Here is a 22191-nt window from a genome sequence, read left to right as displayed (position 1 = left end):
GGGGGTGTCCCTTGGGGAATTCCCAATTCAGAGACTGCTGCAACGCTGGAAGCCGCCACCCCCTCTGCCCCGCCCCAACGTGCCCTTGGGATCAACACCGTGCAGAGCTTTGCAAGCTCCCCCACATATTTTCTGCCTCCCCCTCCTCCCATCCATCCAATCCTTTAATGTGTTTGTTGCCAAACCCAGCAGATTTCGCTTGATTAATCTCCTTGCCCCGCTGCTTTGCAAGCAAAGTGGATCCCTTGGCAAAGCCCCAGCCAACCCTCAAACCTCCTCCCCCCCCCCCTTCTCTCACGCTCCAGGCTTTTATCTCCTTCTTCCCTTCCTGTCCCCACTGGGGGCCTTGGATCCCATTTGCAGAGATGGGCCTCTTTTAGATGGATCTTGGAGGCCGTGGGAACAGGTGCTTCCTGGCTTGGCCTCCTGCCCTCCCAAAGTACTGGTGTGGAAGAGGAAGGGGCCTGGCCATGCCAAACAGTAGCTGTGCCCACTGCCCAGGGCTCTATTAAGGCAAGAACCACACCTGGTTCCACGGGCAGGTGGCGGCAGGTGGTTGATGTGAGGCCCCACACCTGGGGAGTTGCATCAGGGAACAAGGTCCCTAACTGCACGTAGGGCATCATCGTGGCCTAAAAAGCATTGGTGATGTTCAGGGTACCTGGGAGGCGCCAGGTACTCTCTCCCCACCCCCATCTCTTGAGTCCAGGAAGCCAGATCCACCTTGATGCAGCGATGCCACAGGGGATCCTGCTGCCTCCCCCCAGGGGCGGGGAGATCCAGCGCGTTCCTCTTGTAACCCCTGGTAACTGCTGCAGAGCTGGAATAGTGATATGTCGCGTTTGCTGCTGCTGCTTTTAGAGCCTACCTCTCCATCATCAGTGCTTGGAAAGGCGTCACCCTGGAGATGGGGAAGCAAATCTTGGGCTTCCTGAATAAGGGAGAGGAAGTTAGAAGTTGGTGTCTGTTCTGTGGGGCTCTCTAGAGATGGAGAGATGGAGCTTCCGGGTGTGAGGGTCCTGGGGAAAAAACCAAGGGATGCTTTTCCTTGCATCAACCTCCAAGGTTGTGTTGGGTGAGGACTGTTCTGGACTCCAGCAACCATCGCAGGTCAGGTCAAGGGGAAGAGATGATGTCCAGGGGTCCCTGGCGGTTGTCACATGGGCCCACAGGGAGCATTTGGGGATGGTGAGGTGGCCAAAAGGTGTGGACTATGTTGAGGAGAGAGATGACTGGCTGCCTATGGCTCTCATCCGCTGCTTATCTGAAGGAGAAGGTGGGAAGGGGGTCTTTCATGATGTCTGCCATTCTCACACTCAAATGTGAAGGCACAAGAGCTTCGTATCCCTCTCTAGGTAAAGCAGGCTCTGCGATGACCTTCCTTTTAACAGCAGTTACATTTTGAGACTTTTTCACTTATTTTGAGAGAGGATGCACCTACCAAAGGAATGGATGTTTGTGGATGTGCTGGGGAGACTATGGAACTCCCTGCCTCTTGAGCCACCAACTTGGGTGGCTTTAAAAAAGGATCAAACAAATTTGTGGAGGATAAAGCTATTTATTGTTGGCTCCCAGCCACAATAGCTCTGCTCTGCCTCCACGGTCAAAGGCAGCGATGCTTCTAAACCCCAGCAGCTGGGAACCGCAGGGAGGGGAGAGTGTTCTGATGCCCGAATCCTGCTTGTTGGTTTCCCACAGGCATTTGGTTGGCCAATATGGGGACAGGATGCTGGACTCGGTTGGCCTCCTTTGGCCTGATCCGGCAGGTTCTTACTTAATTTCTCCAACACCTCCAGGAGCTCACATGGCAGAATAGATCATTAGAGGGCTAAGAGAGCTGCAGCCTTACTCAACTTGGTGCCCACCAGATGTTTAGGCCTTCAACTCCCATCAACCCCAGTCCCCATGGCCAGCTTATATAAAGTTCAGCTCTGGCAACGAAGTTCACCAAAAGACTAGCTAGATAACCAACAGGCATCTTAAGGTGAAAAGGAGAAGGTAGAGTGGAGGACGTTCCAAGGGTTAAGCCTGGCGACTGAGGAAGTTCTCCTTTATGCTGCCACATGGTAGGCCTTGGCTATTGACATGCAGAACAACTAAGAGAGTCTCCCTTGCAGATCCTGACAAATGGACAGGTAATAGTAATAAATAATAATAAATTTTATTTATACCCCACCCTCCCCGGCCAGAGCCGGGCTCAGGGTGGCTAACATCAATAAAATTTCAGTAAAAACATAATAAGGAAAAAGAGAAAAACAATTTAAAATACAGGTTAAAATGCAATTTAAAATGCAGCCTCATTATAAAAGTCAAAACCATAAGGGGAGGGAAACGTAAGGGTCAGACTGAGTCCAAACCAAAGGCTAGGCGAAACAGCTCTGTCTTGCAAGCCCTGTGGAAAGATGTCAAGTCCCGCAGGACCCTGGTCTCTTGGGACAGAGCGTTCCACCAAGTCGGGGCCAGTACTGAAAAGGCCCTGGCCCTTGTTGAGACCAATGAAACCACCTTGCGACTTGGACCTCCAAAGTGTTGTTATTTGTGGTCCTTAAGATCCTCTGCGGGGCATACCAGGAGAGGCAGTCCCGCAGGTACGAGAGTCCTTGGCCGCATTGAGCTTTAAAGGTCAAAACCAGCACCTTGAACCTGACCCTGTCTTCCCCTGGGAGCCAGTGCAGCTGGTAAAGCACTGGATGAATGTGATCTCGCCCAGATCTGCCCAGGAGAAGCCATTCTGTCAGGTAACCAGGCTTCAGGCAGGTCAGGCTTTGTAAGCCAGTATTGTTACACACCACCCAAATCTCCTGGTGGTGAGAGATTCCAGGAGTTCCAGAAGCAGTTACCCAGGTTCTCTTTCCTTGGAAAGAAGGTCAACAGAGATTGTGTGGTTTTATCTACACATTTATACAGCCTGAGGCTAAGGAAGAGGGGTTCACAGCATTAACACCCCAACAGATCTTACTTCTCCATTAGTCATGGCTTTGGGCCCAGCACAGAGCAAGCAGGTCTCTGTGTCTCCATCTTCTAACCTCTCCACAGCTCTGCTCAGACTCACTCCTCTAGCTATTGCTGGGTGAGGGCAGGGTGTGGGGAAAAGGCCCACCCATTAGTTTGGAGGGCCCCATCGCTTAGTTGTAGCTCTTGCAGCATGGCTCATTCTTTTGGGATGAGGATACTTCAGTGGCCAGCTCATGCCATCATCTTGCAAAGAAACTTGTCTGACTAGGTTTTGGCAACATCTTTGGCTCCCAGTATGTTTCCGAGCACAATTCAAAGTGTAGGTGCTGACCTTTAAAGCCCTAATCGGCCTCAGTCCAATATACCTGAAGGAGCGTCTCCACCCCCATTGTCCAGCCCGGACACTGAGGTCCAGCGCCGAGGGCCTTCTGGAGGTTCCCTCATTGCGAGAAGTGAGGTTACAGGGAACTAGACAGAGGGCCTTCTCGGTAGTGGCGCCCGCCCTGTGGAACACCCTCCCAGCAGATGTCAAGGCAATAAACAACGATTCTACTTTTAAAAGACATCTGTAGGTGGCCCTGTTTAGGGAAGTTTTTTATGTCTGGTGCTGTATTTTTTTTAATATTCAGTTGGAAGCTGCCCAGAGTGGCTGGGGAAACCCAGCCAGATGGGCGGGGTATTATCTGCAAAGACTGAGGAGTAATGGAAAAGACAGGCTTGGGGGTGTGGGGCCAAATCTCCATGTGCTGCCCCACCTGTGGCCTGTGGCTGGCTCTCCTGCATGACAGACCCAACCACAAGTAAACACAGATGTGCCCTGGCGCATGAGCCACGAGAGCATAAAGGCATCGCTGGGTCTGTATGGGTGGGCGCAGCACATAGCAGCAATGTTCTGGTGGGCCAAGGGCACTGGCAGCCAGAGCAGGACCCCCCACATACACACATCCCAAGGGAAAAGAAAGTCCATTTTCATTCAGCGCATAGTTAAACTAAGGGGGCCCAACCAAGATGGCCTCAGAGGAGGATTGGGCAAACTCATGGAGAAGAGGGCTGCCAGTGTGCAAATTTTATGAAATAAATAGAATAAATAAATGGAAAGGGCAATAAGACCTTCCAACTGCAGTGTAGTTGATGGTGGGTGTTTATCTGAAATACAAGGGCTCCTTCCTTTGGATTCTCTTCATATCAAATCAGTTCTCCCCCTTTAATATTTCTGAAGCTTAATTACAAAATAGGAACCCTGTCAGAAGCTTCCCTGCCCCCCACCTTCCTCATGCAGCAAGCTAGGTAAGCCCCTCTGACTCCTGTTGACCAGCCCCTGCCGGTCACTTCTGACACCGTGTTTTGGAGGGGACGGCTCTTGAGTCCTTGTCACCACCAGTCAGGGTCACGCCACATGACCATGCGTGGGATCTTGAGAATGCACTGGGCGCATGGGAACGTGGGGAGGTTGCCTCCTACCAGACTGGATCCTTGGTTCCTTCAGCTCAGTACAATGGTCTCTTGGTTCTCAAACTTATTCCGTTCCGGAAGTCCATTCCAAAACCAACACGTTCCAAAACCAAGGTGCGTTTTCCCATAGAAAGTAATGCAAAACGGATCAATCTGTTCCAGACTTTTAAAAACAACCCCTAAAACAGCAGTTTAACATGGATTTTACCATGGGTAGCCAAACTAAGGCCCGGGGGCTAGATCCGGCCCAATCAGCTTCTAAATCCAGCCCATGGAGTGTCTGGGAATCAGCGTGTTTTTACATGAGTAGAATGTGTCCTTTTATTTAAAATGCATCTCTGGGTTATTTGTGGGGCATAGGAATTCGTTCATTCCCCCCCCCCAAAAAAAAATAGTCCAGCCCCCCACAAGGTTGAGGGGCAGTGGACCGGCCCCCTGCTGAAAAAGGTTGCTGACCCCTGGATTTTACTATCTAACGAGAAGACCATTCATCCGTAAAATGAAAGCAATAAACAATGTACTGCAGTCACACGATCTATCAGTAGCTGAACTGGGTTCCACACAGTCACAAAAACAAAACAAAAAGAGCTGCAAAAACACAAAATAAATAGCAAAAACAGACAGACCTCAGCGTAATATTCAAAACAGAAGCGTAACACTCAAATTGTCAGCGTAACACTCAAAACGGAAGTGTGGCACTCAAATCAGAAGCATAACACTCAAAACGGAGCATGTTCGACTTATGAAAAAAGTTCGCAAAGCGGAACACTTACTTCCAGGTTTGCAGTGTTTGGGTTCCAAGTTGTTTGAGAACCAAGGCGGTTGAGAACAAAGGTACCAGTGTACTATCAGTACTGGCCGTGGGGTCCTCAGACTGGTGGCGAGGGTAGTGACCCATCAGGTCTCTCCAGAGATCTCTTTGGACCATACATCTCACTGGCCAACTTTTGACCCTCCTTGCATGATGTAGGGCAGCTGCTATGTGTCCTCGACCTCCGATCATGCTTCTTGCTTGTCCGGATAGGGGTTAGAGCTGTTTAGGGTGTGTGTGTGTGTGTGTGTGTGTGTGTGTGTATAGATTTACCAGTCTACTATACAAAGATTTTTTTAAAAAATATCACATTTGTTGCTTTGCCACTTTTGCTTCTGGCTCCCAGCATGTGGCCTGTGCAAGGCTACCCAGAATGAACTGTGGCCCTCAGTCTCAAAAAGGTTCATTAACCCCAGTCTCTGTGGATTGGAAGATGCTCTGCAAAGCCTCCAGTGAGAGTCTTTCCCAGGCCTACATTGAGATGACAGGGATGGGAGAAGCCTGTCTCTTGGTCCTGCCACCCTCACAGGTCTGCTTGGTGGGGGTGTGCAAAAGGGGCTTTCTCGGTGGCTGCTCCCAGGCAACTTTGGAACTCACTGCCTAAAGAAGCCAGAAGGTTAAGACCTTTCTTGTTCCAATGGGTTTTTTGGGAACTGGCTGCTTTTAATGAAAGAGCTGGCGCCATGGTGCTTCCGTGGTATTATCTGTATCCTTAACAGATTGTGTGTGTCTTAAATTGCTTTTTAATTATTGCATTTTCCATGGTTTTAGCTCTTTCTGTTTTGTCTGTAAACAGCCTTGAGTCCCTGTCTGGGGAAAAGGTGGGATAAAAATTAAGTAGTAGTAGTAGTAGTAATAATAATAATAATAATAATAATAATAATAATAATAATATGAATGAATTTCACTGTCAAACACCACAACACCCATCAGTCACAATCCGCGTGGTGGGTTGATGGGAACTGCACTCCCAAACAGCCTGACTCAACCTCAACATCTGGGGCCTTCCTGGAATAATTGAACTCCTTGCTTGGACTTCATGGGAGTTGTAGTCCAATAACACCTGGCATCTACCACATGGACTGCCTCTGACCTTATGGTACATGCACACTGCGCATGGCGACTGGCCTCTGCCACCCAGAGTTTCCGACAAAGGACCCTGAGAACGCAGCTCTGCAAAGCATTCAGAGGCTTCAAGCGATCCATTCCTGGCAATAATTCCTGGCTCTTTTCACGCAAGGAGCTGTTATGAGTCTTGGTAAGAGGTTAACTCACACGGTTGCCAACAGCATGGCTGAATGGACCCAGGGCTGACTCATGTGGTGAAAGGCCTTGGAAGGGAAGGAGAAGAAAGCAGGGAGTTGTGTTTTGGAGCTGGTGGTCCCCAGTGGCTTTTTGTATCATTAAACGCCACCCTGATCTCCAAGTGCTGAGAGACTCCTGGGGTTCCAGGCGCATACCCGGGTTGCGCTTCTTTGGAATGAAGGTCAGCAGAGACTGGTGTCCTTAGGATAGATGGTTTTATCTACCCACACACCCAGACAACCTGGGCATAGGACTGGGGTCTCAGTGCATTAACCTCCCAACAGATACTGCTTCTCCATGAGTCGTAACTTTGGATCCAGCACAAAGCATTCAGGTCTCTTGTGAATCCAACTTCTAGCTTGCATCCAACTCACTCTCACACACCTCTTTGGCTATTGTTTTCCAACCTAGCAGCTAGGTGAAGGGGTTGGAGGAAAGGCCCACCCATTAGCCCAGGAGGCCCCCTCAGTTAGTTGTAGCTTTCCCAACCGAGCCCATTATTTTGGGATGCTGATGAGGACACTTAAATGGCCAGCTAAGGTCACTGTTTTACCAAGGGATGTGGGTGGCGCTGTGGTCTAAACCACTGAGCCTCTTGGGCTTACCAATCGGAAGGTTGACAGTTCGAATCCTGTGACGGGGTGAGCTCTCGTTGCTCTGTCCCAGCTCGTGCCAACCTAGCAGTTTGAAAGCATGCCAGTGCAAGTAGATAAATAGGTACCACTGCAGTGGGAAGGTAAACAGCATTTCCATGCACTCTGGCACTCATCACTGTCCTCCATGCGCCAGTAGTGGTTTAGTCCTGCTAGCCACATGACATGGACAACTTTCTGTGGACAAGAGCTGGTTCGCTCGGCTGAAAGCGAGATGAAGAGTTTGGATTTGATATCCCGCTTTATCACTACCCGAAGGAGTCTCAAAGTGGCTCACAATCTCCTTTCCCTTCCTCCCCCACAACAAACACTCTGTGAGGTGAGTGGGGCTGAGAGACTTCAGAGATGTGTAACTAGCCCAAGGTCACCCAGCAGCTGCATGTGGAGGAGCGGGGAAGCGAACCCGGTTCACCAGATTATGAGTCTACCACTCTTAACCACTACACCACACTGGCTGCAACCCCATAGTCGCCTTTGACTGGACTTAACCGTCCAGGGGTCCTTTACCTTTTTTTACTCTTTTACCAAGAAACCTGCGGGTTGGTTCAGCAACAGAATACTCTATTAGATCCTAACCACCACCACCCCTCACCTCATCTTGTTCAGCCCCCAGCAATGTAGGAATCACCGCTAAAGAACTCGTAACAGATGCCCCCCCCCCAACCTCTGTTTTCAAATCTCCAGCGGTGAGGAGTTTGCCGCCTTTCAAGAGAGTCCGTTCTGCTCTTACTTTCAGAAAGTTCTTCCTAATGTTGAGCCGGATTCTCCTTTCCTATAGACCAGGGGTCTGCAACCTTTAAGACAAAAAGAGCCACTTGGACCCGTTTCTGAAGAAAAAAAACCTGGGAGCCGCAAAACCATTGCGACATTTAGAACAAATATAACACTGCATATATTGTTTCTTACCTTAATGTCCGATCTGACAGCGGGCGGGAAGGTGACGTCGGGACAGTGCGTGACTAATGCACGCACTGCCCCCATGCGACGTCACAGCCAGTACAGCGCCCGCCACAGTGGGGAGTGTCGGGGTGCACAATGTGCCTCCTCCCCTCGCTAGTATCTGCCCCGGAGCTGCGGCAAAGGTGTAAAAGAGCCACATGCGGCTCCGGAGCCGCGGGTTGCAGACCCCTGCTATAGACCATGTGCTTTGCCTCTGCACTGAATGTGCTTTCAGCATATGGCGGGGGGTCTGCCCCCTAGGAACTGTTTTGCTCGTGCCGGGAATATTGTGCTGCAGGAGTTGAATCCAAGAACATCCTTGCATTAGTTGCTAGCAACACTTAATGGTGGAGAGCAGGCAGCAGAGAGAAATTGCTCCCCAGGGGCCGGACTGTACCTGCTTGTTTTCACCTTCGCCTCGACTTCTTCCTTCGTCTGTTGGCAGAGCTTAGTTTTTCTTTTCCTTTTTTACCAGATGGTGCATGTGACTGTCTTTGTTCCACTCTTTTCCTGGTTCATTTCTGATCTCTCTCTTTTTTTAAAAAAATAATGTTAATAGATTTTCCCGCATATTTTAAAAAAATAACTTCAGACTTATATATAAAATAGCAAACATTTGGCTACCTACGGCTTCCATCCTCCTCAGCTGATGGTTTTCCAACTTACTCTCTGATAACTGCATTTTATTATTATAGTTATAACTATTAAATCCTTTTCATAAATAAAAATTATAAATTATACTTTGCAATAATTAATAAAATCATCCTTACAAAACTTCTTGTAACCCTACTAGCAATCTCAGTTGTTTACAGTCGTCTTTCAAATATACTATAAATTTATTCCAGTCTTTCAGGAAAGTTTGGTCTTGCTGGTTCCGAATTTTCCCAGTTAATTTACCCAACTCGGCGTAGTCCATCCATTTTGTCTGCCACTCTTCTTTCGTAGGCATCTCTTTCTGCTTCCATTGTTGGGCTAATAACAGTCTTGCTGCAGTTGTTGCATATAAAAACAGTCTTTTGTCTTGCTTATGTATTTCATTACCTACAATACCAAGTAGGAAAGCTTCTTCTTTTTTTTTTTTTTACAAATGTCTATTTCACTGTTTTTCCCCTTTTCTTTTTTTTTGCACATCTGACCCTCTCAAAGTTATGCCTGCCTAGCTGGGTGTGCACATACTTAGCATTAGGCAGATTTTAAAATAACAGAAACCTAGCTGGACCAAAACAGTTTACCCTCAAGATCGCCTTCCCCACATGAGCCCACACAACTGCTTCAATGCGTGGCATTCTTACTGGCGACACATAGTGCCCATTACGTATTTGTAGGAATTTGATCATTCCGCATGGCAGCACCTGCGCTTTGGAACTCCCTGCCTGTTGAAATCAGGCAGCCCCCTTCACCCTTCTCTCTTTGGCAATGCTAAAATCCTTCTTTAGACAAACTTACCCAACAACCCAGATGCTTAGGAAGTTGTTGATTTTAATCCATTTTTGTATTTTAGCTTTTGTCTGTTTTAAGGTACAGTTGAGGGGCGTGGGTGGCGCTGTGGGTTAAACCACAGAGCCTAGGACTTGCAGATCAGAAGGTCTGTGCACTGCTCTGGTTCGCACTGCTGGCCACATGACCCGGAAGCTGTACGCCGGCTCCCTCAGCCACTAAAGTGAGATGAGCGCCGCAAACCCAGAGTCGGCCACGACTGGACCTGACGGTCAGGGGTCCCTTTACCTTTTTAAGGCACAGTTGTAATATATATTTTTATTTTCTTGTTTGCATCTTTTTGTAAACTGCTTTGAGGCTTGTTTGTTTTTAAGGTCAAACTGGGTATAAATTTTATGAAACAAACAAACAAACAAACAAACAAACAAACAAACAAACAAACCCTAAAGGGCATCCACCTAGAGCCCTAGATCTTTTTGACATGTACCCTTATCAAGGCAGATGTTTCCCCATCCTATATCTGTGCAACTGGTTTTCCCTGCCTAAGGGCAGGACCTTACATTTGCCCCTATTGAAATTCATTTTGTTAGCTTGTGCCCAGTTCTCCAGTCTGTGAAGGTCGTATTGCAGAATCTTGTTCAAATCTCTCAAACAGATCTCAGGCATCCTTCCATCCATCCCTCAGGAGGCCCACAGGAGAGCTCAGAGGCAGTTCCCTGCGGGTCAATTTCTTTTCTTATCCACAAGGCTAACCTTATCAGAAGACCTGAGCCTTCCTCGGCTGCCAGAGAAAATGAGCCTCTTTTCCACTGCCGAGTCATTTAAGCAACTTTGGCACTGCTCCCGCTCCGCCTCCCTCCTTCGCCAAGCGGGCAAGACATCTGACGGAGGGTCAGAATTTGCTGGGTGGTCACAAATGTGCAGCTGCAGGGACTGTGGTGGTGACTTGCCAAGCTGAGAAGGATTTGCTTTGCCTTCCCGTTACATCAGCCAGCCTGTCCTCGCCCCTAGGCAGCAGAACCACCTTGCCCAGCTGGTGCCAAGGACTGTCCTGGCATCAGTGGACTGGTGGCATTTTGGATTACATTAATGGGAGCTTCTTATCTGGGACGTGGGTAGCGCTGCGGGTTAAACCACAGAGCCTAGGACTTGCCAATCAGAAGGTCGGCGGTTCGAACCGCCACAGCAGGGTGAGCTCCCGTTGCTCGGTCCCTGCTCCTGCCAACCTAGCAGTTCGAAAGCACCTCAAAGTGCAAGTAGATAAATAGGTACCGCTGTGGTGGGAAGGTAAACAGCGTTTCCATGCGCTGCTCTGGTTTGCCAGAAGCGGCTTAGTCTTGCTGGCCACATGACCCGGAAGCTGTACGCCAGCTCCCTCAGCCAGTAAAGCGAGATGAGCACCGCAACCCCAGAGTCATCCGCGATGGGACCTAATGGTCAGGGGTCCCTTTACCTTTTAATGGGAGCCTCTTATCTGGGACTTGGGGGGCAATAATAATGATGTGGGTTTGGGGAGGTCTGTCTGGATGACACACTTGGCTCACTTCCACTTCTTGGGGTCCTGCGCCCAGTGAGAGTTAGAACCCAATAGAGGACTCCATTGCTGAACTAGCCAGAAAAGTTTCTTTGAAGGAGAGTGACCTTATCTGGCCACAAGTGTCCTCACCAACATCCCAAAAGAAGGAATCAGGTTGCAAGAGCTATAACCAAGGTTAACGGGTGTGCCTTTACTGCCCCCCTCGCCTAATTACTAGTTGGGAGAACAATCGCCAAAGGGTTTTACATGAGCTGAGCTAGAAAGTGGCGAGAAGATGGAGACACAGAGATCAAACTGCTCTTTGGTGGATCAAAAGCTGTGTGTAATTGAGAAGCAAGATCTGTTGGAGTGTTAAGCAACCAATCATTTTATTTGTATGCCACCTCTCCAAACATAAAACCATCCTCAAGGTGGCTTACAAAATATGAACAATTACATAATTACAAACGTCGCAAAAGTAGTCATATACAATAAATAAAATATCAAAAAGCACACAACCAAACAGAGCGATTTCCACATAAATCATAAGATCTAAACTAAAGATACCAAAAATTAATACAGTCGTACCTTGGAAGTCAAACCGAATCCGTTCCAGAAGTCCGTTTGACTTCCAAAACGTTTGAAAACCAAAGCGTGGTTTCTGATTGGCTGCAGGAAGCTCCTGCAGCCAATTGGAAGCTGTGGAAGCCCCGTCAGATGTTTGGCTTCCAAAAATAGTTCCCAGACTGGAACAGTCGCTCCCAGGTTTGCGGTGTTCAGGAGCCAAAACGTTCAAGAACTAAGCTGTTCAAAAAGGTACGACTGTATCAGTAACAACAACGACTGTATCAGTAACAACAACAAGCCTACCCAACGAAAACCCCTAAACAATCCCCTAGCTCATGCATAGGCAAACTCAGCCCTCCAGATGTTTTGGGGCTACAACTCCCATCATCCCTGGCTAACAGGACCAGTGGTCAGGGATGATGGGAACTGTAGTCCCCAAAAATCTGGAGGGCCAAGTTTGGGGATGCCTGCCCTAGCCCAAGAGTCTGTTCAGCAGCCTCAGCTTTTGTAGCTGGAGTCCGTCTGGGCCCCTCCCTCCCAGGCCACGTGGGAAAAGCCTGCAAGGCAGGGAGCAGGTCTTAATGCACTGAGCTCTACCTTATGTTCCGGTTCTATATATCTGCAAATAAAACCAGATCTCCTGAAGACGCCACTGTCTCCGATGAGCTCCATTCTAAGGAAGCCAAACCTGGGTAAGTGCCCAGAACCCCAGGAGTCTCTCAGAGATTGGGGTGGCATGGAACAATACTAACAACACAGCTGTGCCTGGAGTCCTGCCTTTGGCCTGTCTTGTCAGTTTGTGTTTTCTGGTCCCTTTCAGACTCTAGTGGGCAGTTCCTTCTCATTTTATCCTCTTCCCCGACTGAAGAAAATAGCTTCAGAAGGCTGGAAACAGCCAAGGGCCCAATTCCTCCTTGTCAGGCTACACCAGTGGCAACCAACATTTTTTGGGGGGAGGCTCCCTCTCGGTTCCATAAACCCAGGTGTTGTTTTTTTCAGCCTGAACTCGCCAGAACTCAATTCTGGCACCTCTCAGGTGGGCACCATAGCCATTCTAAGAGAACGAGTTAGGTCAGGGGTTGGCAAAGCTTACTGGGCATGGGCCTGCGGAGATCCTCTGTGAGCCATACCAGCGCAGCGCAACGACAGAAATCACATCTGCTCATGTCCTTGGTGCCAGAAATTGCTTCTGCGCATGCCCAGATGCCGAAAATTGCGTCTGCGCAGAAGTGATTTCCGGGGTCTGGGCATGAGGAGGTTAAGGGGTGATATGATAGCCATGTTCAAATATATAAAAGGATGTCACATAGAGGAGGGAGAAAGGTTGTTTTCTGCTGCTCCAGAGAAGCGGACACGGAGCAATGGATCCAAACTACAAGAAAGAAGATTCCACCTAAACATTAGGAAGAACTTCCTGACAGTAAGAGCTGTTCGACAGTGGAATTTGCTGCCAAGGAGTGTGGTGGAGTCTCCTCCTTTGGAGGTCTTTAAGCAGAGGCTTGACAACCATATGTCAGGAGTGCTCTGATGGTGTTTCCTGCTTGGCAGGGGGTTGGACTTGATGGCCCTTGTGGTCTCTTCCAACTCTATGATTCTATGATGTGCAGAAGTGATTTCTGGAGCCGCTGAAGAGAGTCCCTGCACCGGCTCAGTTCGGGGTCAGCTCATGGGCTGGTTAAACGGCCTCTGTGGCCACTTCTGGCTCATGGGCCTTAGGTTACGAACCCCTGATTTAGATGTTCTTGGTGAGTTCCAGCACCACTTTTTCTAGAAAAATAGCACTGCATAAACCCATCCCAGGGCCCCCTACCCGATAAAAAAAGTATTATTCCAAATAGCGGTTTGCACGACCCCCTAAGGAAGATAATAACACAAAGAAATTCAAAACAGGAAGAATCAATTGCACCTTTAGTCAAACTCCAATTAAAACTACTTCGTTTAATTAATTCAGCTAAACTGAACTTGATCCACCGGCGCCAGCTATTACCAATAACTGGCTATCTTGTGATGACTCAGAATCGTAAATGGCCAAAGGAAATGGTTTTGAAAGTGACGAGGGCAGAAAAACTTTATATATATATATGTTTTACATAATTTTATACATTTTAACTTTCACCATTTCAAAGATTAAAATAAAAGGTTCTTTTGAACCTTCGGGCCTCCTCCTCTCCCTCCCTGGGTTCCGTATTTAAAATTAGATTTTCTGCATCTTTTACCATTATCCATCTGTTACATATCCATAGTTACTGTAGTTAATTCCACATTACAAGTGTCATCACATCCCTGCCAATGATTTTTGTTAAGTTGTGGGTGAACATATCAGACGACACAGCGATTCTTCAAACAGCTCTTCTTTATTCAGAGGCCAGAAAAGAACTGAACTGAAGGGCTCAGTCAGCCTGCTTATATAGAGCTCCAGTACAACGTTACTGTAGCAACTTTCTAAAACTATCCAATCACTGAACGTCACTTTCGATCTTTCATTTGCATAACTATCTACAGTATCCCCCTGCTGGCGCAGGGTGAGAACTTCAGTACATAACAATTTTAACTGTTTACAGTGGTCTTTTGAGTGAATTAGGAATTTACTCCAGTCTTTTCAAAATACTTGATCTTCCTGGTTTCTGATCTTCCCCATCAATTTCACCATCTCTGCATACTCCAACAGTTTTGCCATCCATTCTTCTCTGAGCAACAACAAGCAACATATCGGCTAATAATATACTGACAATATTTTTATAACACTATACCGTTTCAGAATTCATAAACAGAAGACATGTAATATGTGCATGGAGTCACAAACTAATAAGAATCAAATAAATGTTCCATGAACAGGAATGGTTGGAGTGGTAAGTCACTATCAAAGATCCCTGAAATGGATTAATAGTCCCCAAAAGTATATCAAATACATCAGCTTACTGCACTTTTTAGTGATAACTGATCCATGGCCATTTGATGTACTTTTGGGGACTATTAATTTGCTGATGAAGATTTATCATTGAAACAGTTCATTATCCTGGAAGAACTGTTCTGTCTGCTGCTGTGCCCAGAGCACCCTATTGTGGCGTTCGGAGCACCCATCATCTCATGTTTGTAGGATATTGACTGTGGAAAGGCCTTCTGCCTCCATTTCAGTGATCCTTGACAGTGATTTACCACTCCTACCATTCCTGTTCATGGAACATTTATTCGATTTTTATTAGATTGTGACTCTGTGCACATACTATATGTCTTCTGTTTATGAATTTTGAAGCAGTATAGTGCCGACAAAAATCTGTATAGCTAAAGCTATGGTGTTCCCAATAGTGATGTATGGAAGTGAGAGCTGGACCATAAAGAAGGCTGATCGCCGAAGAATGGATGCTTTTGAATTATGGCGCTGGAGGAGACTCATGAGAGTCCCATGGACTGCAAGAAGATCAGACCTCTGCATTCTGAAGGAAATCAGCCCTGAGTGCTCACTGGAAGGACAGATCCTGAAGCTGAGGCTCCAAGACTTTGGCCACCTCATGAGAAGAGAAGACTCCCTGGAAAAGACCCTGAAGTTGGGAAAGATGGAGGGCACAAGGAGAAGGGGACGACAGAGGGTGGGATGGTGGGACAGTGTTCTCGAAGCTACCAGCATGAGTTTGACCAAACTGCGGGAGGCAGTGGAAGACAGGAAGGCCTGGCATGCTCTGGTTCAGGGGGTCACGAAGAGTCGAACACGACTAAACAACTAAACAACAACAACAATGGTGTTATACAAATATTGCCAGTACATTATTAGCCAACGTGTTGCTTGTTGTTGTTCAGAGTGTTTTGCAACACAGGTGATTTTCTTGCCAGTGTGGTGTAGTGGTTAAGAGCGGTGGTCTCATAATCTGGGGGACCGGGTTCGCGTCTCCGCTCCTCCACATGCAGCTGCTGGGTGACCTTGGGCCAGTCACACTTCTTTGAAGTCTCTCAGCCCCACTCACCTCACAGTGCTTGTTGTGGAGGAGGAAGGGAAAGGAGAATGTTAGCCGCTTTGAGACTCCTTCGGGTAGTGATAAAGCGGGATATCAAACCCAAACTCCTCCTCCTCCTCCTCCTCCTCTTCTTCTTCTTTGGTGTATTCCTCTCTGAGGGCAGTAAAACTTTCAATAAGAATTGAGGAAGGTGTTTTGCTCTATACCCTCTAGCATGGCCCATAATAAATAAGCAATCAACGTCCTCAGAGGGTCTGTCTCCAGCGCCCCCTGCCACCCCCATTGCCTCTTAGTACCCTCCTAGGTAATTCTCCTCCAAGACATGGAAATCCCCACTTTGGGTACTACTGGGCTCTACTGACTGCCTAATTCCGAGAGAGAGAGAGAGCTCACTGGGCACCAAGCTCATCCACGCTTCCTAAATCCTGATGTGCAGTTCATTGCTCAGTGGTAGTGAGTGATGTACACTCTGCGCATGCTCAGCACTGATCTTCTTTGCCATCGGGTCCCCTTTGTTTTACCAGTGCTGATACTGGCCCTAAAAACCAGATTCGAGCCTTGGCTTAAATGAAATCTCGGTGCTGCTGCTGCTGCTGCTGACGTTTGACGTCGCAGGCTAACACTTTTCTCTCTTCAAGAGGCAGGAAAGTACTGCAAGCTATTAGAGGAGGCAGGGCAAGCACACAGCTTAATAAATCAGGAGAGGAAGATGGATCTGGCACAGGTCCCATTGGGCAGATTCTTACCTCTGCCGCTAACCTCTGCAGCATCAGAGGCTGGATGAGTGAGGGAGCAGGCAGGGTGGACCTGAGAGGAAGAGGAAGAGGAAGAGGAAGAGGAAGCGGCAAGATCTTGTTTTGGACTATGTACGCAACTCCCATCATCTTCAGCTGTGGCTGGCTGGGCCTGATGGGAATTGTAGTTCAGAACACCTGGAGGGTGTCGGGTTGTGGAGGATCTTCAAAGAGCCATGATGCCCAAAGATGGAAGCAGGTCAGCCAAAGTGGTGAGGGGAGATGGGCCCTTTCACTCAGGCCTCACCTGTCCACTGCCACCAGATTTAATAAGAGCATGAAAAGAGCCTTGTGGATCAGGCCGGTGGCGGATTTACATATAAGCTAAACAAGCTATAGCTTAGCCCCACCCCCCAAAAAAAATTAAAGGAAAAAAAGAACTGGATGTACATTTCCAAAATATAAGATAAAAAACAAATAAAATAAAATCTACATACAGCAACCGTGTTTTGTGTTGTGTAGGCTCCTATGACATAAGTCATGGGCCTGCTACCCTGCTACCTGAAATATCACTGGTTTGCTCATTTCTATATATAGAGTGCCTACATTCTGCACTGTGGGTTAAACCACAGAGCCTAGGGCTTGCTGATCAGAAGGTCGGCGGTTCGAATCCCCGCGACGGGGTGAGCTCCCGTTGCTCGATCCCTGCTCCTGCCAACCTAGCAGTTCCAAAGCACGTCAAAGTGTAAGTAGATAAATAGGTACCACTCTGTTAGGAAGGTAAACAGCGTTTCCGTGCGCTGCTCTGGTTCGCCAGAAGCGGCTTAGTCATGCTGGCCACATGACCCGGAAGCTGTACGTCAGCTCCCTCAGCCAGTAAAGCGAGATGAGCGCCGCAACCCCAGAGTCTTTTACATTCTGCATGGACTGGTTGTGGCAACATGTGCAAATGGCTTGAGATACCTATGAGGTCCATAAATTTCCATATGCAGTGGTGCCCCGCAAGACGAATGCCTCGCAAGACGGAAAACTCGCTAGACGAAAGAGTTTTCCGTTTTGGAGGTGCTTCGCAAAACGAATTTCCTATGGGCTTGCTTCGCAAGACGACAATGTCTTGCGAGTTCCTGCTGGTTTTTTCCCCTCCCCCCCTTTTTCTAAGCCGCTAAGCCGCTTATCAGCTGATCCGATCATAAAAGCCGCTAATAGCGCTAATCCGCTAATCCTTCAATGGGCTTGCTTCGCAAGACAAAAAAACCGCTAGACGAAGAGAATCACAGAACGGATTCTTTTCGTCTTGCGAGGCACCACTGTAGCATATATTCAACACAAAAAACAGTGACCATTTGTTGTTGACAAAGAACAGCTGGACATTAAGGGCCCCATGACCTTCAGGAGCGGAAGGCCTCATCCAACCTCAATCTGGCCCATCTCCTCCAGCATCCTGTTCTCAAAGCGGCTGAACAGCTGCATGTGCTGTGGGAAACCAGCAAGCAGGATTTGAGTGCAAGAACAACTCCCCCCCCCCCTGCAATTTCCAGCAACTTGCATTCTGAAGCTTCGCTGTCTCCCACTGTGGAGGCAGAACACAGCCTTCTTGGCTAGTAGGCACCCCAAAACCCAACTCTTCTGGACATCAATCATATTTATTTTTAAAAAATATATTTATTAACCTTTCAAAATTTATACAAAAAAGACAAAATACAAAAATACAAAAATTAAAAACACATATAATTTCATTCACTTATTTTCTTTTAACTTATTTCTCGGACCTCCTCATACCTCCCCTTTTTGCATTCCAATTCAAATTATTCATTCAGCAAATCCTCACCCTCAATTTTCACTTAATTTTACACCTTTCTTTCTTCTCCCCCCCCAATTATCTTAATCATTACAGCTGGTGACCACTTAGATTCAGTCCAACATCAATCTAACGTTCACTAATTTTATAATATTTCCCAAGATAGTCCTTGAATTTCTTCCAATCTTCTTCCGCTGTCTCTCCTCCCTGGTTTCGGATTCTGCCAGTCATTTCTGCCAGTCCCATGTAGTCTATCACCTTCATCTGCCATTCTTCCAAGGTGGGTAGATCTTGTGTCTTGGACATCAATCATACAAGAAATATGCAAAATAACTAAGCAAGTGTTAGAAGTCACACTAGAACTGGCCCTACTGAACATCTTCCCAGACAATAATGCCCACTCACATCACAAAAAGCTCATAGCCCACCTACTCTCAGCAGCCAGAAGCACCATAGCCAGACACTGGAGAGACTTGTCAGGAATAAGCATGGACCAATGGTATCAACTAGTACAGTGGTACCTCGGGTTATGTACTTAATTCGTTCTGGAGGTCCGTTCTTAACCTGAAACTGTTCTTAACCTGAAGCACCACTTTAGCTAATGGGGCCTCCTGCTGCCGCCGCACCACCAGAGCACGATTTCTGTTCTCATCCTGAAGCAAAGTTCTTAACCTGAGGTACTATTTGTGGGTTAGCGGAGTCTGTAACCTGAAGCATATTTAACCTGAAGCATCTGTAACAAGAGGTACCACCGTATGGGAAACAGCCTTATTAGAAAAACTAACCAGTAAACTGAAACTGACATGGGGACAAATAGAAGAGGATGCCTTTGCCCTGGCATGGGTCCCCTTTATCACAAATGTAGCCCAACAAGGCAACAACGAGAATCTGCCAACAGCATACGAATCAATCTGGCTAACCTGATCCAAAAATACGCACCCACTCACACACAAAAACAAATCTCACCATAGCCAACCAAAGACAACCAACCACACCCTAGGCCAGGGGTCAGCAAACTCTTTCAGCGGGGGGGGGGGGGCGGTCCTCTGTCCCTCAAACCTTGTGGGGGGCTGGACTATATTGGGGGGGGGATATGAACGAATTCCTATGTCCCACAAATAACCCAGAGATGCATTTTAAATAAAAGCACACATTCTACTCATGTAAAAACACGCTGATTCCCGGACCGTCCGCGGGCCGGATTGAGAAGGCGATTGGGCCGGATCCGGCCCCCAGGCCTTAGGTTGTCTACCCATGCCCTAGGCCACCGCCAACCTCTCTCACCACCAAGGAAATACAACAAGCAAATAGTTTTAATGTATTTTTAATTTCTGTTGGAAGCCGCCCAGAGTGGCTGGGGAAACCCAGCCAGATGGGTGGGGTACAAATAATAAATAATAATAATAATAATAATAATAATAATAATAATAATTATTATTATTATTATTATTATTATTATTAATTATAGAACCCCCACAAGTGACTCTGACACAAAACCCCACACATACACTAAGTAGAAGAATACAAGTATTGCCCCCAACCCCACCCCCCTCACCATTCCCTCCCCCCTCTTTTCTTCCTAACCTAACACTGTATGCAACACTAATGCCTCACAACAAATGAAACTGATCTGTAGAAAACACAACTTGAAAAAAGAGGCAATGCACGCATTTTTGTAAACTAAGAAATCATATATATATATATATATATATATATATATATATATATATATATCCCATTCCTCCATGAATTTTTCCAATCCTTTTTTAGGATGCTCCCTGTGGCAGTGAGTTCCATAGTTTATGCGGCGCCCAAAGAAGTGCTTTCTTTTAGCTGTCCTGAACCCCCACAACATTCAGCTTCATCGGATGTCCCTGTTATGGTGTTATGAGAGAGGGAGAAAGACTTCTTCTCTCTGTCAATTTCCTCCATGCCACACAGATGGGTGCCCCTTGCCCCTTGCAGGGGAGGTCTGCAGCTGGCACTGGGGCAGCCCGGCTCCACCCGAATCTCTGGCGCTTGTACAGCAGCCAAGCATTTCTCTGGTTATATAAAGCCTGTGGTTAACGTACGTGAGGATTTGCGGGGAAATCGTATTACTACTGTGAAAATGTTAATTGCAAGAAACATTAATGGCGGCATGTCGGGCAATTAAGGCCTGGCTGGTGCAGAGAGCCCAGAGCTTGGCGAAGAGGTGTGGAAGGCAGATGAGATAACGGGCTTATCTAAGGAGCAGATGAAATGCCAGTTGTATCAGAAACAGTACATTCTGATTTATTTTATTTTTTTTAGACCTGTGGTTCCCAAACCTTTTGTGGCCACCGCCTCGTCGGTTCCATAATCTCACCCCAAATGTCCCACAAAAAATAATAATTCAGAACATTGCTTTGCTTCAGACCTACTCAGGAAGATAACACCCCCCCCCCCACGAAATTCAGAACAAGAAATTGCACATTTATGCAGGATCCGGTTAAAACTAGTTACCTTGATTAAGGCAACAAAATGGAGGAACTGGGTGCTTTTCGAAGTCTGATAGCCGTTTACACCTCCAGCGCTTCCCCCCATTGCCTCCACCCCTTGCCTCTTAGAGGCCCCCCCCCCCCACTTTGGGAACCGCTGGCTCAGATTGTAAGCTGCTCAAGTTGGGATGCAGGGATGCTGCAAGTACGATGTACTTAATAACACATGGGATAATGAAGGAAGATGGAGGGCGGCTGCTGTTTTGTCTACAAGGAAGAGCACACAGCTGGGGGTCTCCCAATTGCTTTCCCCACCCCACTGAGCCAGTGAGTTGGGAGAAAGACGGGCGTATAATTATTTCGCCCCCCCACAAAGGACCACTATCTCTCTCTGGGTCCACCACCTGGGAGAGGATTGGGAGAGACTTTTGCTGCGTGGGCAGAGATAAGCCAGCCCACAGGTGGGTAGGCTCAGCTGGTTAGAGCATGGGTAGGCAAACTTAGGCCCGGGGGCCGGATCCGGCCCAATCGCCTTCTCAATCCGGCCCACGGACGGTCCGGGAATCAGCGTGTTTTTACATGAGTAGAATGTGTGCTTTTATTTAAAATGCATCCCTGGGTTATTTGTGGGGCATAGGAATTCATTCATCTTTTCCCCCAAAGAATATAGTCCGGCCCCCCACAAGGTCTGAGGGACAGTGGACCGGCCCCCTGCTGAAAAAGTTTGCTGACCCCTGGGTTAGAGAGTCCAGGGAGGGGTGGGTCTGCATCAATAGGAGTATAGCATCTAGATCAAGGGAAGTAATAGTGCCACTGTATTCTGCTCTGGTCAGACCTCACCTGGAGTACTGTGTCCAGTTCTGGGCACCACAGTTCAAGAAGGACACTGACAAACTGGAACGTGTCCAGAGGAGGGCAACCAAAATGGTCAAAGGCCTGGAAACGATGCCTTATGAGGAACGGCTAAGGGAGCTGGGCATGTTTAGCCTGGAGAAGAGGAGGTTAAGGGGTGATATGATAGCCATGTTCAAATATATAAAAGGATGTCACATAGAGGAGGGAGAAAGGTTGTTTTCTGCTGCTCCAGAGAAGCGGACACGGAGCAATGGATCCAAACGACAAGAAAGAAGATTCCACCTAAACATTAGGAAGAACTTCCTGACAGTAAGAGCTGTTTGACAGTGGAATTTGCTGCCAGGGAGTGTGGTGGAGTCTCCTACTTTGGAGGTCTTTAAGCAGAGGCTTGACAACCATATGTCAGGAGTGCTCTGATGGTGTTTCCTGCTTGGCAGGGGGTTGGACTCGATGGCCCTTGGGGTCTCTTCCAACTCTAGGATTCAATGATTTTATGTTCCGCTGCCAAACAGGTTTGGGAGAGTCCTTCCAGGCCTGAGTTTCTTAGAGCTAGAGGAAAACGTTTGGCTAATTTATAGAAGAGCAGGGAGGGAGACTGGGCTTAGGCTGTGAGTGAGAAGGCTGAACTGTTGAGAGAAGCTCTGGGACAGCTGATTAGGTAGAGTATGAGGCTGTTAATCTCTGCATTGTGGGTTCAAGACCCGCGTTGAGCAAAAGATTCCTGAATTGAGGGGTTGGACTAGATGACCCTCATGGTCCT

General features: G+C 47.7%; 1 protein-coding gene across 1 annotated transcript in view; it reads left to right on the top strand.

The window, feature by feature from the left end:
- MAPK8IP2 (mitogen-activated protein kinase 8 interacting protein 2) overlaps nucleotides 1-22191 on the top strand; it is a 48795-nt gene that overhangs the window by 671 nt on the left and 25933 nt on the right. The window lies entirely within an intron of this gene.

The sequence above is a fragment of the Podarcis bocagei genome, assembly GCF_964188305.1.
Source record: "Podarcis bocagei genome assembly, chromosome: 10".
NCBI classification, from domain to species: domain Eukaryota; kingdom Metazoa; phylum Chordata; class Lepidosauria; order Squamata; family Lacertidae; genus Podarcis; species Podarcis bocagei.
This window is presented reverse-complemented; position numbering and strand designations above follow the sequence as displayed.